The 20,715-nt window shown below is 41.7% G+C and overlaps 1 long non-coding RNA gene across 3 annotated transcripts in view; it reads right to left on the reverse strand.

The window, feature by feature from the left end:
- Positions 1 to 10,368: 10,368 nt before the first annotated feature.
- LOC144294097 (uncharacterized) overlaps positions 10,369 to 20,715 on the reverse strand; it is a 94,450-nt gene continuing 84,103 nt past the window's right edge. For 2 of the 3 annotated variants that reach the window (XR_013361497.1, XR_013361495.1), the window contains 2 exons: positions 11,564 to 11,718; positions 10,369 to 10,903 (listed from right to left, as the gene is read on the reverse strand). This is a non-coding gene — a long non-coding RNA (uncharacterized LOC144294097). The remainder of the gene's footprint in view (positions 10,904 to 11,563; positions 11,719 to 20,715) is intronic. The other variant, XR_013361496.1, reaches the window with a different exon arrangement.

Below are 20,715 nucleotides of genomic sequence, written 5' to 3' on the forward strand. Positions count from 1 at the left end.
TTTGGTATTTTATTTGATCCTTACAGTTACTGTGCGATGGTAAATGCTTTTATTATCTATACCCATTTTACAACTGAGGAAACTGAGGTATAAAGAGGTGAATTAACCTGTCCCAAACTCTTTGCCAATATAAATAGCAGAGCTAAGATTTGAATCTTCTTTCTTAAGATCTTTGGGTTAATCTTGCTATTTTTTCCAGCCTTTTGAGTCGAAATTTTAGTTCACTTACTGTAAATCATTTTTAGTTTTCTAATAAAAGCTATAAAATTTCCTCAGAGGTCACTAGAGTTTCAGTTCAAGTATTGTATAGTTTCTCCATCATTAAAGATCTCCAGACATGGGAAGATCTTCCCTGCCCTTGCGAACATATCACCAGTTTCCAGTGCGATGCTCTTGAAGGAAAGGACTTCCTGAAGCTTGATTACCATGCAACCTTGTAGCTTGTTAGAGGATGTTGGCTATCTGTCCCTAAACAGGCCTTCAGGAGATTTCCAGCCCTTGTGCTGGCATCAGGAGGCCATAGGAAGCATGCCCTCTTACGTGAATTCCTTTACCTTCTTCACCTTGTTCTACACCCTGTACCCAGTCTCCACTATACTCAGGGTCCCGCTCATGGAAGGCATGTGGTGGGAACTGAGCTACCTGTTGGGTTAAGTCAGTAGCTGCTGCAGTAAGCAGCAAGTAGGCCTGGAGAAGCAATGATAGTAAAAAACATTGGTCTATTTTTTTACCATGAATATTTTTTTTTTTTACCAAAAATTTTATTAGAGAATATTTTAGTTTGGATTTTTCGAGAAGTTGGAGATGGAGGTTTTGTGTCCAGCTCAAGCCCTGCCAGCCATAATGTGGAGAGAGAGTACATGTGGGCAGGTTGGCACTTGGGTACCAGCAGTTGAGGTTCTACACAGAGCCATCCTTGCCTCCTGGAGCCCTGCCTCCTGCTGGGTCCGCAGAGGGGGTTCCCTGTACATTCCAACCTTTGCCTGGTGAGCCATTCCAAATACAAGGGCAGGCTTTCTCCCCTAAGGCTCTACCTGGAGTTGATCTGATGTCTTTGAGGGGCCTTTTCTCACTTACCTGGCTGCAGGCCACTCTTTGAGCCATCTTCACCCAATCCTGCCTCTGTTCCTCCAGTGAGAACAGTGCAGGAAAATATTCTGGTGTCTCCTCTGGTAAAACTCGTTCAGCTAGGAACGTGGCTACAAGGGTTGCTATGGCAACCAAAGCAGGAGATTAGGGGGAAAGCCTGCTTCCTGCTGGAGTGTGGGTTGTGTGTTTGTGTGTGCACATGAGTGCAGGGAGCACAGGGGAAAGGAATACTATTAAGAAAGGCTTAGCCACTCCATGCAAGACCGTGGGATTGTCCCAGAAACCACGTCCCTTACTCCTAGTCAAGTGGACCTGGACTCAACCACGACTGCAACTTCAAGGCAGCATGAAGCCATGAAGCCAATCCTTTTCAAACCGTCCAGATTAGTTCTGTGCTTGTGAAAATCTTCCCCCCAAATGTGTTTCTATCAAATTTCATTGGGGTCTAATTTCTTTGTAGTCTCTCAAACCAATGGACCTGCTGGTATCCATGGATGGGTGGACACCATGCCTGTCAACTTGGAAATGTTAATGGCAGGTGACTGGTACACTGTGAATCGGATACATCTCTGAATGGTTCCTTACTTAACCTTTTGGAAATTAAGTCTACAATTTCACAAGGTGTATGACTCAACATGATTTACAGAGTTCGAATTTCATGCAGTGCTCTCAGAGTATGTAAGAATTTCTGCATCCCCACTACCTAATGTAATTTGTGTAATTGAAGAATGTTATACGTTAGTTGTAGTACTTACTTAATAATTTAAACTGTCAAGTGCAAAACATCTGAATCATATGTAACTGAAAAAAATGTGGAAGAAATGCTGTAATTAGAGATTTTAAGAAGTGGAGACAAAGTGAAACTCTATACAGATCCCTCTCCTCTCAGATGTTAATAAGAACAAAAGATTTACTGGGCACTTATTATGTACCAGGCTCTGTTTTAAGTATTTTGTACATTCTTACTAGTTGAATCCTAACAATAACACCATAAAGTAGATATTGTTATCTCTACCTTCCAGGAAAGGAAGTGCAGGCACAGAAGTAAATTGCCTAAATCACAAGGCAGTGATGATGAAATTGGGGTGCGGGCTGGGTGATCAGGCTCCACTACCCTGTCTGATAACCCTGGCAGCCCAGAGTCCTCCCCAGACGGGGGAAGTGGGAAAGGAGGGAGAGCCCTGCTCAGATCCCAGCCTAGCCTTTCTCCAGCTCTTTGACTCTCCCCTCTTCATCCCTCCTACAGATCTTATTTCCTTCTGGGTAGGAAAACAAGCTCTTCCATCATCATTCACTCCTTCAGAAACTATTGTTTAGGGAATAAACTTTGGGCTTCTGGTATTCAAGCAGTCTAGAATTTAAAAAGTCTTATCTCTCAAAGTTATTGCCTCTGCCATGAGCTTCAAAAGTCTGTTTCAAAATCCAAAGCTGAACACTGGCTCATTTCTATCTCCACATTTCAGTCCGCTCCTGAGGAGATAAGGCTCAGCCTCACAGTCTAATTTTAGCAGAGGAAGGGGTGTAGATTAAAATAAATTAGCAAGAACGAAGATGCTTCAATTAAAATTTCAAAATATTGTTCCTCTACACATTGTGTCTGGGAATAAAAAATTATTAATTGCATTTGTGAGAAATCTCTGAATAAGTAAATAAAATGTGTTAACATTTTAACAATTCAGATCTGCTACGATGGTTTATGTTATTCAAAGAAAAACTGTGTCAGAGTATTGTGTCTCAACATCCACTCTTTCTTTTAGAACAAAGTCACCCCCAAATTTTAGCCATGTAGCTGGAGGCCACATTTCCCAGCCTCCTTGAGATAGGTATGGCCATTTGACCAAATTCTGGTTCAGGGCACTTCTGCTTACTGGTCTTGTGAGCTTGAACAGGTCATGGAGTCTCAATCCAGATCATAAACACCAGGAAAAAACCATAAAGATAAACCACCTGAAGACAGAGGAAGGACGGAAGACTAGGGTTGTGAAGTGAGATGCCCAGGCTCCCCATCAGCATCAGAAGGGCTGGGGCTTGAACCCCCTTGTCTGCTGGCTGCAGACCGTTTTTTTTTACACTACCCTTCTGTTCCCTAAGCTTCAGCTTCCTCTACAATGTGAGAGTGATAATAGCACACATGCAGTGGGCGTAGTGGATGACCTCCCAAATTCCACTGCACTCTTCCCACTATTGAGTAGTGCCAAAGTGGTTAGCAAATTTGACACACACTCCAGAGGTAGACTAGGATTAGTCTCAGCCAATAATAACCGATTTCCCTTGCCAAGATTGATTCAGCAGCCCAGGCCTAAGTTAATTGTCACTCGGCAATTATTGGACAAACCATGGGCACATTATCTAGGATAAACCAATCAGAATCAAGGAAAAGATTTTTGTCTGTTGCCAAGGAAGAGGCCTTTTCTCTGCCCAGTCCTCCTTTCCCTCCCCGTCCCTCTTTCAGAATGTCAAGGAGAAAGCTTATAGGGAAGGCTGGGACCACTGGCCTACTACAACATAAATTACCCCTGTCCTGGATTGTAAGCTGAAATGAGGCAGAATGAGGCTGTCAAGGTAAAGCACTTTGTATGGTACCGGGCCCATCATAAGTCCTCAAATAAGAGGACCCACGCAAGGTCAATCTGTCCATATTGCCCTGGCTCATAAGGTCCTTACCATCTGGTTCCATTCTTTCTACCTTGACCAAGGAATAAGATTTATCTTTACTGTGCATTCCATGAAAATAGTTCAAACTCCACACCATAGTTGAGATGAGTTTCAGGGGGTTCTGGCAGATTGTGTCCCAGCTACAGATTAGTGGAGGTCCACACTTCCAGAGAAGTGGGCATAGCTCTTTCCCACCCCATTCCTCATCCTAAAGACAAGAGGATCTTCTCCCCTTACTCTGAGTATTCACAGTTCATACCTTCCTCCACAGTCTGCCTTCTCCTTCTCTGTCTACTAGCCCCAGCCTTACGTGGTTTGTGAGAGCAGAAAATCTTGCTCTGCAGGAGGTAACCTAACTTTTCCCTTGGTCACTGTGGCCTATATCTTCCTTAGGTCTTCGTCTCTGCCTCATTACGGGGAAAAGTACTTTTTAGGGAAAAGTATTTTAAGAGAAAAGATTTTCAAGATATCTATGAGAAGAGCAGAAAGAAAAAAAAATACCAGGAGACTTATGGGTAGATTCTCCATGCTTTTGGGGGAATAAATGCATTCGCCCATTTGAAACATCGAGTCTCAGCATCTGGCCCATTTCAAGGACCTAAGTTGTAATAGTTGTTTTTATTTGTGAGAGATTCATTGCAAAAATGGCTCCAATACCTCTTCTCATGTCCTTACTCTTTGTAATGTGACACTGCAACACCTCATATCAAGAACTAGAAACTACTTTCCCACCTTTGGAATCTGAACCAGCTGGTAACTCACTTTGGCCAATAAGATACATTGGAAAGGATGGTGTGCCGGTGCTGAGTGAGGCCTTCAGATGGTCTGGCATATTTTCTCTCCCTCTTAGAAGTCTGCCCATCGGCCATGAAAACAAACCCAAACCAGCCTCCTAGAGGATAAGATTTCACATGGAGGAAAGATAAGCCATCCCAGTGACTACAGATGCATGAGTGAGCCCAGATGGTCCCAACAGACCTTGGGCCAGGATTAGCAGAACTGGCTAGCCAATCCAGAGATTCATGACCTGAGATAAATATTTATTGCTGAATGCCACTAAGGTGTTTCTGGTTGTTGTTGTTTTTTTAATGCAATATAATTGTAGCAAGAGCTAAATGATATGTTGTTATTTTTTTAAGAGTTTATTTATTTATCCATAAGAGACAGAGAGAGAGAGAGAAAGAGAGAGGCAGAGACACAGGCAGAGGGAGAAGCAGGCTCCATGCAGAGAGCCTGACATGGGACGCGATCCTGGGTCTCCAGGATCACACTCCGAGCTGAAGGCAGCGCTAAACCGCTGAGCCATCTGAGCTGCCCTATTTTTATTTTTAATGGACAATGGCTAAAGAGAAAATTCTTGGGGCAAGGCTGGTTGAAGGCTGCTCAGGCACAGAGTTCCCTGGTCCAATTGGGCGTGGACAGGGGAGGTGGAGAGGGTGGGATCAGGAGGAGAAACAGCACCTTCTGTCTTTGTAACCATGGCCTTTCCTTAGCTCAGTGGTCCCCACATTTTCACTTACATGCACATATCAAAAACGATTTTGAAAAATAATGTGTCTCATTGCATATTTTTAAGTTCACATGTAAGAATTTTGATATAAGTTTCTTTGTACTGCAAATATTGAGATTTAAACATAAAACTAAAATAAATAAATAAATAAACATAAAACTATCAGTCTTTTAAAATATTAAAGGGATCCGGAACTCATAATAATTTCATACTCACATCACCAATCTAAAATATATGAATAAGCTCTTCTTCACTGTTGAGAAATTTTATATCTTTCAGTTTTCTCCTTGAATTCACATTTCTTTCCTACTTACTTCATACACCTTTAACATAATTTAGCATACTTTAAAACTGAAAATCTTTTATTGATTACCCTATCACACATTAAAAGTACATTGAACATATATTTTTTAATACATTAAAATATTTTATTCCTATGACCTTAAAGCTCTTAATGGTTCTGGACTGAATTGTCACACAACTGATCAAAACTACAAAAAAAATTATTAATTTTGATCATTATTAAACATAAAAAGTTAAATACAATTGGAAATGCATCTCCTAATGAGATAAAATAGGATCTAACTTGTCATATGCATTTAATGAAAGAGAAAGGTATATTCAGTGAAAATTAATCATCTCAGAAGCTAGAATAATATTACTCTTTTAATAGAAGGTAAAAAGATCAAATATCTTATATGGTAGAATAAAATAAGCATTAGCTATCATTGGATTATTTCATGATATGATTTCATAAAAAGGGCTTTAAATTGCCCTACTGAATAGGATACACTGCATCCAAAATCCAAAACAAATCACCTAAAAATTTTATCTGTGGGTTTTATTTGATGTATCTTGAGAATTGTGAATGTCTTGCAAGGCTTTCAGGCTGCATTTAAATGAATCAGTGTCACTAAGCTACATGCTTGGGCTGTGCTATTGTGCTCTTCCTTTCAGCTGAAGACTTGACCTGGGATTAGTACTTAGTGTAGTTGGAAAGTATTGCTTATAGTTAAATATATTCTTAAAAACCAAGTTCTTTTTTCTTTAGCATTCAGTGTTTCTGATGGTCTCTGCTTCACTGTCATTGTCCTCACCTTCAAGAAGGGAAATGATCTTGACTCCCACCACTCAGGCTACCATATGTCTATTTTCAAAGCATCCTAACATGGTCAAAACACTGTTTCTTAGACCGTCTCTCCCTTCAACATAAAATGTATAAGATGGGAAAATATGAGAGTCCAGGGGGTAATGGAAACTTGATTTAGCAATAAAGGAATCCTTTCCTATCATACCCCACTCTTCCTGAGGATTTCATACCCTGTGGCAATGTACCATAGTCACTTGGGGTGAGGGCAATGCATTTTTGCCTTTCCTTAATAATAAAGTAAAACTTTTTCATTTTGTAAAACAAATAAAAAAAATTGAGAACACATTTGGTCATTTCAGAGCTATTCTCATGCAAAGGAAACCATAAAAGTGTGTGTATGGAAATTAAGGATCAAGAAAATCATTCCCTTAAAACAACCCATGTTCAGTACCCCTTGGAACTTTTTCACAGATCCCTAGCAGCTACTGCCTTATTTCACTAGGTGCTAGAATTTTCAACTTAAAAAATCAGAGTGTTTGGGGCACCTGGTGGCTCAATTGGTTAAATGTCTGCCTTCGGCTCAGGTCACGATCACACGGTCCTGGAATAGAGCCCCATGTTGGGCTCCATGTTCAGCCGGAAGTTTGCTTCTCCCTTTCCCCCTGCCTCTCCCTCCTGCTCATTGTCTCTCTCTCTCTCTCTTTAGATTAAATAAAATATTTTTCAAAAAACAACCGGAGTGTTTAATGTCTTAACTAGGTAACACTTTCAAATATCAAAAATTCTAGAAAAGTATAATGTATAGAGTAAAAATTCTTGTCCCTTCCCTCTCTTCAGTTCTCCTCCATAACCATGGCCTTTTGGGAGGGCACATATACAAACAAATACCATTTTATTATCACATCCCCCTTTTGTTACATAAATGGTGACATAAAATGCATTTTTCTGCTCCTGGATTTATTCTCTTCAAACTGTAACTTGGTGGAGATCTTTCCATACTCATATGCAGAGTGCTTCCTCAGCCACATTTTTTTAATAGTACAACTGCAGTACAATATATTCAATATATTCTGTTGAATATATGTACCATACTTTGTTTAATGAATGCCCTTTTGATGGACATTTAGGTTATTTCTTATTTTAGCTATTTCACACAATATAGCAATGACTAACCTTGCATATGTATTGCCTTGCATGTCTGAGAATATATGTATGACAAATGCCAAGAAGCGGGATTGCTAGTTGTGATATATGTGAGCTAATTTTCTTCCATGGGAGTTATATCAATTTTTACTCTTGTTTGCGATGTATGAAACTGCCCATTTCTCCATAGCCATGTCAACACAGAGTGCTATCAAACTCTAAAGATTATTACCAATCTGAAAAGTTAAAAATGGCAGCTGAGGTAGTTTTAATTTTCAGTATTTTTTATCTTTGGGTTGGAATATACCAAATGTTTGCCAAGCTGTCAGGAAGGGACCCAGGCTGTGAGGAGCCATACCTCAGCCATGGGGAGAAGGCTGGCTTGGGAGAAGGTCAACTGCAGCTCATGAGAAGTGAAGCTGAGAGACCAAAAAGACATAATGGAGGGCCTTTTGCTCCAGACACGCTGGACTCCATTAACTAATGACTCCCCTCTTGATTTAAACTGTTTCAAGCTTGGGTTCTGTTGACCTTCATCCAAATGAAGGATACACAAACAGCCCCTTCAGACTCCCATGATCTGGTTGCCAGCTGGCCCGCCAGCTGCCTGGTCAAGAACCAGAACACTTGTAAAAAGCTGCTGTAGGTACACTACAGCTACTTTGGGAAACTGGTTTTTAATAAAGTTAAACATACATCTGACCTATGTGCCAGTGATTCTACTCTTAGATATGTACCGTGGGGAAATGACTACATGTGTCCCCAAAAAGACATAGTTGCTTTGGTCATAATAGATGAACCCTGTAAACTACCCAAATGTCCATCAATAGGAGAATGAAACACAAACAAATGGAGGCATTTCTTCTGATGAAGAACCACTCAGCAATGAAAATGAATAAACTACCAATACACAACAACATGGAAGAAACTCATAGACATCATGTTAAGCAGAGATCAGACATAAGAGTCCATCTTATATGGTTCTATTTTTGTGAAGTTCAAGAAAGGGCAAAACTAAACTGTAGTGAAGAGGTTAGAATCATTGTTGCCCCTGCAGGGGGCATGTCTGAGAAGGGGGCTGAAGTTATTTTCTGGGGTAATGAAAATATTCCATAACTTGATTGGCATGGTAGTTGCATTAGGTGCTTGCAACAGTCAGAATTAATCAAGATATACAATTTCTGTTATATCTCAAATAAAAGAAGAAGAATACTATCCACAACAAAACAAACCGTTGTAGGGGACAGAAACCATTGCAGGGGGTCATTTCCACCAGCAGGGGGTCATTTCCACCAGCAGATTCACCCTGAATCTGTCTTAGTTGGCATGACAGCCCCTGTGAAAAGGAAGAGATGTCTCTGCTTTTAGCACCCTACACTCAGCTGTGGAGCTCAGCTCTCTGAGAGCCTCCCTCAGAGGCAGCCTCTTTTTACACTGTTCTGCTGCTTAGATATTTTCCCTCACCTTCTAGACAGGGAAAAGCTGGGATACTAGGATACTAGGGCTAGTATCTACCAAGCTCATGGCTAGGGATGAGAGAGATCCACATCCCCATCCTGGCTGACCCCCTGAGCCCATTTGAAAGGAATAATGACAGTTCTCATGCAGAAGCATTATGGGGTTTCCAGATGTCAGGAGACAGAGTCTGATGTCATCCTCTCTGCATACCGGGCAGCTACTTTATTATTTGCTAACAGAAGCTGTGCTGACTGTGGCCTGGCTTGCAGGGGTAAGGGAGGGGCTGTGGCCAAGGACAGGGAAGTTTTGTGCTCACCAGGCTGAGTCCTTGAATATTATATACCAGGATTAAGTAAAGCTCTGCAGCAGAATTCATTATGATTGGCTCCCACCCGCTCCCAGCAATTAGAGGATAATTTGGAAAAGTAGATTTGCATTGGAAGCCTCCTTCACACTGCCCTGCAAAAGCCTTTAATCCATCCCCTTACATTCTAAGAGAGTAATCTGGAGGGCATCCAGGAGAGCTTGGGGAGAAACTGGAAGGAGTGGAGCCTGCCCAGAACAACCATTAGGGACCACAGAGTCAAAGAGAGGTGGGGGGAGGTGTCCAGAGCTCCTGAGGAGAGAGGAAAAACAGCAGATACCAGGTAGCCTATTCCACAGTTTGAGTGATGGCTATGCTTGGAGCAAGAACCTTAAGACTGCAATGCATAGGATGATGGCCAAAAGCCCCTTGGAGCTAATGAGCACTTAAATGGGGCTAGTGCTACAGAACTTGACTTTTAATATTATTTAATTTTTTAAATTGTTTTAAATTCAATTAACATATAGTGTATTATTAGCTTCAGAGGTAGAGGTCAGTGATTCATCAGTTACATATAACACCCAGTGCTCATTACATCACACGCCCTCCTTAATGCCCATCACGCAGTTACCCCTCCCCCCACCACCTCCTCTCCAGCAACCCTGTTTCTTAGAGTTAAGACTGTCAATACTAGGAAGAAATTTATAAAGGTAAAAGCTATTCCAAGAAAACTGGGTGCAATGTGCTTGGGAATTTTGCATATTATAAAGATTTGTAAATCAAGAAGGAGAGATGTATTATTGAACAAATGATGTTGGGGAAAATGGCCAATTTTAAGTAGTCTCTACCCTCAATGTGGGACTCAAACTCATAACCCAGAGATCAAGAGTGGTATGTTCCATCAACTGAACCAGCCAGGTGCCAATTTTGGGAGGGAAATAAAAATCAGCTCTAGTCCAGACTTCACAGTGAACAAAAATTTAGACGAGTTAAATACATACTAAAGATTTTTGTAAAGAATGTAAAAACATACATTAAAATATTACTGATACTTAAAATTTTTCAGAATGGAGAAAGGGCTTCTATGAATAAAAACAAAAGATTTCAGATAGAAAGATATAATTATATAAAATTTCAAATATTTATTAAAACCAATAATAACAAAAAGACAAATTGTAAATTAGGAAAGAAATATGAAAAATATAAAGGTTGGGGCACCTGGGTGGCTCAGTGGTTGAGCGTCTGCCTTTGACTCAGAACACGATCCCCGGGGGGGGGGGGGGGGTGTTCTGGGATTGAGTTCCACATCGGGCTTCCCACAGGGAGCCTCCTTCTCCCTTTGCCTATGTCTCTGTCCCTCTGTCTGTCTCTCATGTATAAATAAATTAAATCTTTAAAAGAAAAATGTAAAGGTTATTTTGAGTCATAAAAAGTTATTATAAGTTAATTTTAAAAACATTGTCACATGAATTGGGGGGAAAAGGGAGCCAAGAAAATGTAAAATTAAATCACAAAAGAATGAGGGGCACCTGGGTGCCCTTGGTTGAGCATCGGACTCTTGGTTTGAGCTCCGGTCATGATGTCAGGGCCTTGAGATTGGCCCTTGCATAATGTTCAGTGTGGAGTCTGCTTGTCCCTCTCCCTCTGCTTCTCCCTGCAATAAATAAATAAATAAATAAATAAATAAATAAATAAATAAATAAATAAATAAATAAAATATCTTTAAATAAATAACAAAAGAATTAATATAAATTACAATTATGAGCACATGATAAAAGACACGACACCTGTATTTCAGGGAAATTGAAAACAAAACAATGGCAGATGTCTTTTTTAAATTATAAAGTTGACAGGTTTTTAAAATGATAGAGTAGGTGATGTTTCATTGAAAGAGACTCTCTTATATTGAAAAAAATTAAAAATAAAGGGGTGTGTTTTTGCAGTGGTAAACTTCATCCCCAGAAGAAATTAAAGAGAAGCTGACTACTAGCCCTTGGAGAAGGGGTGATGCAGATTCCAGGCTGCAGGGGGAGGACGGAACTAGTAAGTGCCATGCTCCCCTCTCCTTCTGCGGGCTTTCAGTGCTGTGTCTCAGGGCTGGACTTCCACACAGCTGCCTTAATAGGGGAGACTTTCCAGAAGACTATGGTTCTCCAGGACCTTACTGGCTACATTTCTTTATTAATGCATCGGGTGCTTGTAGGTAGAAACTGGAGTGGACACTATCCTCACAGCACTAGCAGATGGGTGGGTATGCCAACAATCGAATTGAGGACAAGCCTAGTTGTCCAAGGGGATATGATGCAGTACATACCCATCCCCCCAAATGTTGTAAGTCTGCTTGCATTCTCTCTGGTCAGCCCTTTTGTGAGGGAGGATTTAGCAAATGCCACCCAGTGCAAGGGTAGTCGCCTTAGTTGAGAAGCAGCTATTGCTCTGCAAACCAGAACCAGGTGATCAGCAGGTTGACTGGAGAAAGAAAGCATTGATCCTGAATTACTGATCTTTTCTGAAAAATAAAACAAGTCTCCTCCTCTCACACCCTCTCCACTGTCTTCCTCTCTGTCTCTCTGTCAATATACACTCATATCTATCACATACACAAGTATGAATGTCAGGGGGAAATGTTTAAAATGGGTGCAACCATCTAATTGATTTGGCTCTAGGCCATCATTGAGCCACAGTGGCTGCTGAGATTCACTATGATATTCATCCCCAATATGATGATAACCTTTTCTCCTCCACCTCAAGGTCAACATCACTTTTCAACTCCATCTAAAAATACTACCATTTTAAATGCCTTAGAAATGAGTGGCCACCTTTGCTATTGCAGAAGTACTAGTCCCTCTAGGATCTCCCCCGGGAGTTAAGGCACATATTTCACTGAGCTCCATGAGCATCTGAACTCCTCTGAGTGCCGGGAAGATGAATGTTCTGGCTATCCCTTATGGGGGTGGGGAGGCGTAGAGGGTGACAGGGCCTCTAGGGGCACCCTTGAGGGCCTTTCTTTCTCTTACACACTCAATGCCTAGGCTCACTTGTCCTCTAAACTCAGTCAGCCAGCAGACCCAGGAGCCCCATGCAACAGCACCAGTCTGCAGAGCTACCCAACTTCTCACTGAATGGAGACCTGGTCAAGATTTTCAAGAAGCTCTAAGCATTGAAACTATTATGATGTCACATATCTAAATCAAAAATATTAAACACTAAAATACATTTAATGAAGTTCTGATTTTTTTCATGCAACTTCTTTGATTAAAAAAACCAACAAATATTTTCTAGTATTAAATCATTCTATTAAGCCATTCCTATTATTAAGTCATCCATGTTCTTGGACCAGACTCCACTGGTTATGGTATATCTTTCTATCAAAATGCTCTTGGATTTATTAGGATTTTTTGCATCAGTGTAAGTGAGATTGAATGGTGATTTTCTTTTTTGCACAGTCTTATGGAGACTCACATTAATATTATGCTTGCTTCACGAAAAAAATTGAAAGCTTTTCTCTTTTTTTCTATGCCTTAAAACAGTTTAATGCACTAGAATGATTTATTCTTGAAAGATTTGGGAGAATTGCTCTTGAAACCATCTGGACCTGGTCTACTCTTTGACAGCTTTCTCCATTTCTTTCACAGTGCCTGGTTTATTAAGATTTCCTATCCTCCCAATTCAATTTTGGTAAAAGATACTAGAATGTTATACCTTGTACGTAAGTGTTCAGATATATTTACAAACTGTTGAACAAAGCAGCATCTTGTGATTCATTAATTTCCTCTATAACTTTTGTTTTTTCTTTAAAATTTTTTTAGATTTATTTATTTATTTATTTGAGAGAGAGAGAGAGAGCAGGAGGTGGACAGTGCACAGGAAGAGAGAGAACCCCCAAGTAGACCTCCCACTGAGCTGGAAGCCTGACACAGGGCTTGATCTCAGGACCCTGAGATCACGACCTGAACTGAAACCAAGAGTCTGAGTCTTAACCAATTGAGCCACCCAGGTGCCCCTCCTTTAATTTTTAAACAAATTTATTTGTGTATTTTTGCATTATCTCTCCTTTTTTTAGAATAAGATAACTAATGCATTATATTTCTCATCAATTTTGTCAAAGAATCAGAACCTAGATATATTTAATTCATCTTGTAGCTTTCTGCTTTGTAATTCATAATTTCTCCTCTTATTTCTTCCTTCCTTCTACTCTTCTTCCTTTATTTTGTTATTTTTTTCAAACCAAGTTAGATCCTAAATTCTTTTGTTCTAATTCTTTTTTATTGATATTCATGTTTAAAAAGATAATTTTTCTCTGAACATCACTTAAATGATAATATGCAATATTTTATTTCTTTAGACTTTCTAAACTTTCAGATTGTAAAGGAAAGGAGGAAGAAATCCTGGTTTTATGATGCCATTTTCAAAATTCCTTTTAAAAAATTATATTATTTTTGCCTTCGTGGATGTATCTTGCAAGAAGTTACTATGGCCGAGATCAAAAAGGGTGTTGCCTGTGTTCTTCTCTAGGATTTTGATGGAATCTTATCTCACATTTAGATCTTTCATCCATTTTGAGTTTATCTTTGTGTATGGTGAAAGAGAGTGGTCTAGTTTCATTCTTCTGCATGTGGATGTCCAATATTCCCAGCACCATTTATTGAAGAGACTGTCTTTCTTCCAATGGATAGTCTTTCCTCCTTTATCGAATATTAGTTGACCATAAAGTTCAGGGTCCACTTCTGGATTCTCTATTCTGTTCCATTGATCTATGTGTCTGTTTTTGTGCCAGTACCACACTGTCTTGATGACCACAGCTTTGTAGTACAACCTGAAATCTGGCATTGTGATGCCCCCAGATATGGTTTTCTTTTTTAAAATTCCCCTGGCTATTCGGGGTCTTTTCTGATTCCACACAAATCTTAAAATAATTTGTTCTAACTCTCTGAAGAAAGTCCATGGTATTTTGATAGGGATTGCATTAAGCAAAAATGAACTATTGGGACTTCATCAAGATAAGAAGCTTTTGCACAGCAAAGGATACAGTCAACAAAACTAAAAGACAACCTACAGAATGGGAGAAGATATTTGCAAAAGACATATCAGATAAACGGCTAGTTTCCAAGATCTATAAAGAACTTACTAAACTCAACACCAAAGAAACAAACAATCCAATCATGAAATGGGCAAAAGACATGAACAGAAATCTCACAGAGGAAGACATAGACATGGCCAACATGCATATGAGAAAATGCTCTGCATCACTTGCCATCAGGGAAATACAAATCAAAACCACAATGAGATACCACCTCACACCAGCGAGAATGGGGCAAATTAACAAGGCAGGAAACAACAAATGTTGGAGAGGATGCGGAGAAAAGGGAACCCTCTTACACTGTTGGTGGGAATGTGAACTGGTGCAGCCACTCTGGAAAACTGTGTGGAGGTTCCTCAAACAGTTAAAAATAGACCTGCCCTACGACCCAGCAATTGCACTGTTGGGGATTTACCCCAAAGATACAAATGCAGTGAAACGCCGGGACACCTGCACCCCGATGTTTATAGCAGCAATGGCCACGATAGCCAAACTGTGGAAGGAGCCTCAGTGTCCAACGAAAGATGAATGGATAAAGAAGATGTGGTTTATGTATACAATAGAATATTACTCAGCTATTAGAAATGACAAATACCCACCATTTGCTTCAACGTGGATGGAACTAGAGGGTATTATGCTGAGTGAAGTAAGTCAGTCGGAGAAGGACAAACATTATATGTTCTCATTCATTTGGGGAATATAAATAATAGTGAAAGGGAATATAAAGGAAGGGAGAAGAAATGTGCGGGAAATATCAGAAAGGGAGACAGAACGTAAAGACTGCTAACTCTGGGAAACGAACTAGGGGTGGTAGAAGAGGAGAAGGGCGGGGGGTGGGAGTGAATGGGTGACAGGCACTGGGGGTTATTCTGTATGTTAGTAAATTGAACACCAATAAAAAATAAATTTAAAAAAAATAATAAATAAATAAATAAATAAATAAATAAATAAAAATAAAAAATTATATTATATATTTCCTTTACATTATTTCCACCATTGAACCTGCTTTCTCTGAAAGTAAAAAGTCCTTCTTTGGGACAGATACTATGAAAGAAGGAGTCTAAAACTATCATACTGTTTCCTTTTCAATCATCTGATGATAGTAAGTGGAACTGAGAGGTAAAACCCAGGTGGGCAGCAGCATGAAAATCTCTCTCCCCCTCTCTCTTTACTCCCTCCTTGTGCTCTGTGCTCCCCTCTCCCTCTCTCCCTCCTCCCCTCTCTCTCTCTCTCTCTTCCTCATTGCCCCACTCCAGTATATTTTACTGAAGGAGGGAATAACACTGACCCAGAGCCTGATTTGACAACGTGCTGGTTATGTTAGGACCTATTTCTACTTAAACTTTGTCAGCTATACCGGGTTATCTGGTATATTCACTCTTTCCTTTTGTTATCTATTACTCAGTAGAGTCCTAAAACTCCAGCCAGTGTCAATTATCATAGAAAACCAACTCATACAGTCACTGATTCAATGAATATTTATCAAGTATTTACTACAGCCCTCTGCTAAGTACCAGGGACCTGGTGATGAGCAGGAACAGGGCTTTTCCCTAATAAAGCTAACAGTCCAGAGGGGTTTGGGCTAGATGACTATTTAGAGGTTGGGCTAGTGGTGACAATGAGATGAGCCCCTGTACCACTACCGGGGAAGCCACTCTTTGTACAAACTGTCTCATGCAATGCTGTGATTTTGATAGACGGGGTACAAGACACTATAGGATAGATAGGAGGGGCATTTAATCTAACTTGTGACAGGAAGGCTTCAGAAAGAAGTGACACGTAAGATGAGGCTTGAAGGATGTTTACCAGTGATCTGCCCAACATGATGGGAAAGGATAATGGAGGTCCAGAAGTCTCAGAGGGAGGAAGGGACAGCATGGTGGCAGAGGAAATGAAAGTTGGCAGGTGATGCAACCATGGGAAACAAGGCAGGGGCTTGCTAATGTCCCCAACAAGTTGTATCTTAAGAGGAGCAGAAAGAGTACATTGGGCGAATGGTCTTGGGGAAGGAAAGAAAGAAGGGAGGGAGGATCCAGAGGAAGGAAAGGAAAAGAAACAGACTCAAGAAGAACGCTTCTTGAGTGATGAAACCATGTTTTATATTCAGAAAAAGGAGATAAAAAACCACGCAAAGAGATGATAGGAAAGGAAAAATAACACGTGCCAGATCACGACAGTTCCTGTTTATCAAGTCTTCCCAGCTGCTGGGGATGCAGAACAATCTAAAGCACACACAGACCATTCCAAGCTGGCCTAGCAGAGCCCACTGGATTTTCCAGTAGACCTGAAGCTGGATGCAGAGCACCTGAGGTTGGAGGTTTTTTTCACCTCCTCCTTCCCTTTATCTTACTCAGCTAAAGCTGAAAGTAGTGTCTGAGAAATTGGTTTGGCCAGAACTCTTGTTTCTGCCACAGTTGGTGGAGGAAGATCTGAAGCCACTGCCAAATTTAAAAGAAAATTAATTGTGATCACCAAAGTTCTGGCCCAATCAGCAGGTCTCTGGGATGGTCAGTGCTGTCACTGAACTACTCTGGACTGTGCACATTGGCCGAGCCTTTTGGGAAAGGCAGATAGTCACATAGAGAGCTAGCAGGTCACATATCTGTCAGGGAAGAGCCAAGCTATTCAAACTCTCAAATGCCCCAGGGCTGCAGCTCCCAATGATGAACTTGAACTCCAGCTCTGGGACGGGAGAGGAGAAGGGAACAGAAATCAGGCTGGGAGGGGTTGTGAGGAATAGCCAAGCGTGGGCTGAGGTGCAGCAATATTTCCAAAAGCATGTGTACCCTTGAAAGGAGCACCACAATTTTCAGTAATCATGGATTAAAAAGTGTAAAATAATCATGAATTTATTTTAATGCATGTTTCGAAAAATCAGCATATAACCTCCATAATTTGGGGATCCCTGGGTGGCTCAGCGGTTTAGCGCCTGCCTTTGGCCCAGGGCGCGATCTTGGAGTCTCAGGATTGAGTCTCTCATCGGCTCCCGGCATGGAGCCTTTTCTCCCTCTGCCTGTGTCTCTGCCTCTCTCTCTCCCTCTATGTCTATCATGAATAAATAAATAAAATCTTTTTTAAAAATTCCATAACTTAATTTGTGTGGGATAAGATTAGAATGCAGGTCAATTTAAAGAAAAATATTAAATCCTCTTATACAAACAGGCAAGCCTCATGAGGATGAAGCCCAAATGACTGAAGTCTAGAAACTTTAGAAAGTTTAGGAGACAATCAGCAAGCATTTATTGAATGATCACTCTGACCCAAATGCTGTCCCACGTAGTAGACATTGGTGATAAGAGGAAGGAGTAAGTGTCCCTGCCTTCAAAGAGCTGACATTTTGGTGAGGAGCCAGAGGCATTAAATGTGGGAAGAAATAAGTTGACAGCAGGTGTCAGGGAATACAGCAGAGGACAGAACTGAGCTGGATGGAGGGCACTGGGAGGGTTGCATCCCCCGGGTGTGGGGAGGCCTCTGACAAAGGGATGACTCCACTGGAACTTAAGTGACAAGAAGACAGCCAAGTGACAACTTAGGCAAGAGTATCTCAGGGAGATGAAGAGCAAGTGCCAGACCCTGAGAGGACAATGTGCATGGCATGGCTCATGCCCAGAAGAGCCAGCATGAAGGGAACGTGGAGGAAAAAGGCAAGTGATAGAGGCAATGTCAGAAGATGGGAGAGGAGGGAACAAGGCTATGGCCCTGAACTTTTTATTGTATTTCCCTTTCACTTAAATGTGAAGAGCTTGCATGACTATCAGCTGCATGCTGGTGGGCATAATAGCACTGGAGGGCAGGCTCTGGGCCCTCAGAGAACAGGAAGGAGGTGGGTTTCAGGTGACAGGAGTGGTGTCAGGTCTGGATATGTTTGTCACATGCCTGAGAGTGTGGACAAGCAGGCAGGGGGCCAAGGGGAAAAAAGCTCCTGGACCTCCAAGGAGCTTCATGGAGATGGCTGTCTTAGTAAAAGGCTGGGGGACACCCTGACTGTGTGGGAACACTTTGGTGGAGTGTTCTTCAGAGGCTACTCAAGGAATGTAGCAAGCTCCCTTAGTGGAGGGTAGGAAGCACCCCTATTTCTGCACTACTTACAAGACAAGATCCTAGGTTATCCCAAGTCTCCAAGATCCAAGTCTCCCCATGACTCCATCTAATCTACTCCTGCCTGCAGTCCTGTGAGATCCTTGAAAACACCCAGCACTAATAGGGTTTTTTAAAGATTATTTCTTATTTTATTCTCCTTTACAAGGGAGTAATGTCACATCAACGTTTATTAGATCTGTATCAAGGTAAATAGGGTTGAGCCGAAAGAGATCATAGGGAAGAGATACAAGAATGTCCTTGTGTCCATATAAGATAAACAATATATTACTCTACTAATGATCTACTAATAATACATTATTCTACCAAATCTACCCAGTGGTTTGTTGTGATCAGTGTCAACCCTGATTACAATGACTGAAATCAGAACTGATTGCTAAAGTAGCCCATCCAGGGTGCACTACCAGGTGGGATTCAAACTCAGGAGTGCCCATGGCAACCCTCAGGCCTCAGGACAAAGTGAACACCATTTGTCCATTGGTCAAGGATGTTATGGGTTCTCCCTGCAGGTCAGGGGCCTATAAGTCATCCCCTAGTGGGCTCTCAATGCAGAGAGTTCTCTGCACTGCTCACCCTGTAGCTCATGCATCTCCTTATTGTCCTTTCCTCCTCCTACATGTAGCACCTGCCTGGGTCCATAGGTCCCTGGTGACCCCCTGTCACCAGCACAAGTGTAGCCAAGGTCCCAGGTTCCACCAAAGAGTATGAAGAAAGAGTCAAGTGGTCCCTGATCATTCAGTCCAGACATGGGCTCTGACTACAGAAAATTAGCCTCAGCCATGAGCAAAACCCACTGGAATGAGGGTCAATGTACCCCATTTAACTCCCCTTGGCCTTGATTTCCCCATGAAAAATGAAGGAACAAGATTAGTCCTTTATTCTGTCTGAGCTCAAACCTGACTCTGCCCTTTCAGCTATGGCCTTTGGGCCAGCCCCTTCCCTGCTCCTGAGCCTCACACCCCTCACCAGGATCTGAGCAGCAGGTAGGGAGATTAAACAAAAGGGCACATGGAAGGTACAGGCAAAGAGCCATGGGGAAGTGAGTGGCTATTCTTCCAGAATCTGGTTTTATTTGACTCATACTGTTTCTCCCAGCCACCATGGCATTTTGGCAGCACAGCTTAGTGGTTCAGGAGTGTCGCTCAGGAGCCAGACAGCTGAGTTGAATCTTGGCTCTGCTAATCACCAGCAGTGGGATCTGGGCAAGTAGCTCAGGCTTCATGGTCCCCTGTGTCCTCTCCCATAAATGGGTCATTAATAGAATCATCTCAGTTGTCATGGTGGGAAGTCAGTGAGTTACTACATTTAACAGCTTCAAAGTGTCCCCAGTAATAATCCCTGCCCTCCAAAGATGCCACAGTGTGACTCTTGTGGTGGGAATAGTGACCAGGGAAGCATCTGGGTGCAGGGAATATGCTGATTCCTGATCCGGGTGCTAGTTTCACAGGCATGTTCTATATATATAAAAATTTATCAAGCTGTGTGTGGAAGATATGCACTCTACCTGTGTTACACCTCCAAAAAGGTGTCTTCTTTTAATTAGTGCTCAGGAAGTAGCAAAATTCCTAGGAGAACTCCAGACTTTCAAAGTCTATGGAATTGCTGGGTCTAAGCCAAATGTGCAAGGGAAATACTAGGTACTGGTACCCAGGTAATGTCTGGATTAGAGATAGAATAAATAGAAAATGCACTAAGATATAGATGGGATTTGAAGCTAGGACAGGCCTGACAGTAGGAAGCAAGGAAGGGGGTGGTATCCAGACACCCAGGAGGGCAATGGGACCTCTTAGGCTGGATGGCAGGTGTAGGGCTCTGTATTCTTCGCCCCCACCCCCAGGAATCCTTTGTGACTGCTTCACTGCTCTGTGATGCAGGCTCGGAATTCTCTGGAACACAGCACACACCTCAAGGCCCATTGGCTGAGGTAGCAGGGAGCTTCAGACCTCAGATGTTGGAGGCACATCTCCTTTCTGAAGAGACTGAGGGAGACATGAGTGTGGTTGGGCTCCTTCCTCTTCATCCTTCCTCCTACAGGGAAAGATTGCTACCTGCCTTCAGAATAAAGAAAACATCAGCCAGGTAAGGGGAGCCCCAGCTGAAGCTTGACATTTTGTTTTCCTGTTCCTCCTCCCACTTTTCTAAATCAATTTATTGACTCAGAGAGACACACATGGGACAGGAAACCTCTGGAAAGAAAAGAATATCATCCCAGGGCATCTGAGTGGCTGAGTCAGTTAAGTGTCCAACTCTTGATTTCAGCTCAGGTCATGATCTCAGAGTCATGATAT

Source organism: Canis aureus, chromosome 22, assembly GCF_053574225.1.
Source record: "Canis aureus isolate CA01 chromosome 22, VMU_Caureus_v.1.0, whole genome shotgun sequence".
Classification (NCBI taxonomy): Eukaryota; Metazoa; Chordata; class Mammalia; order Carnivora; family Canidae; genus Canis; species Canis aureus.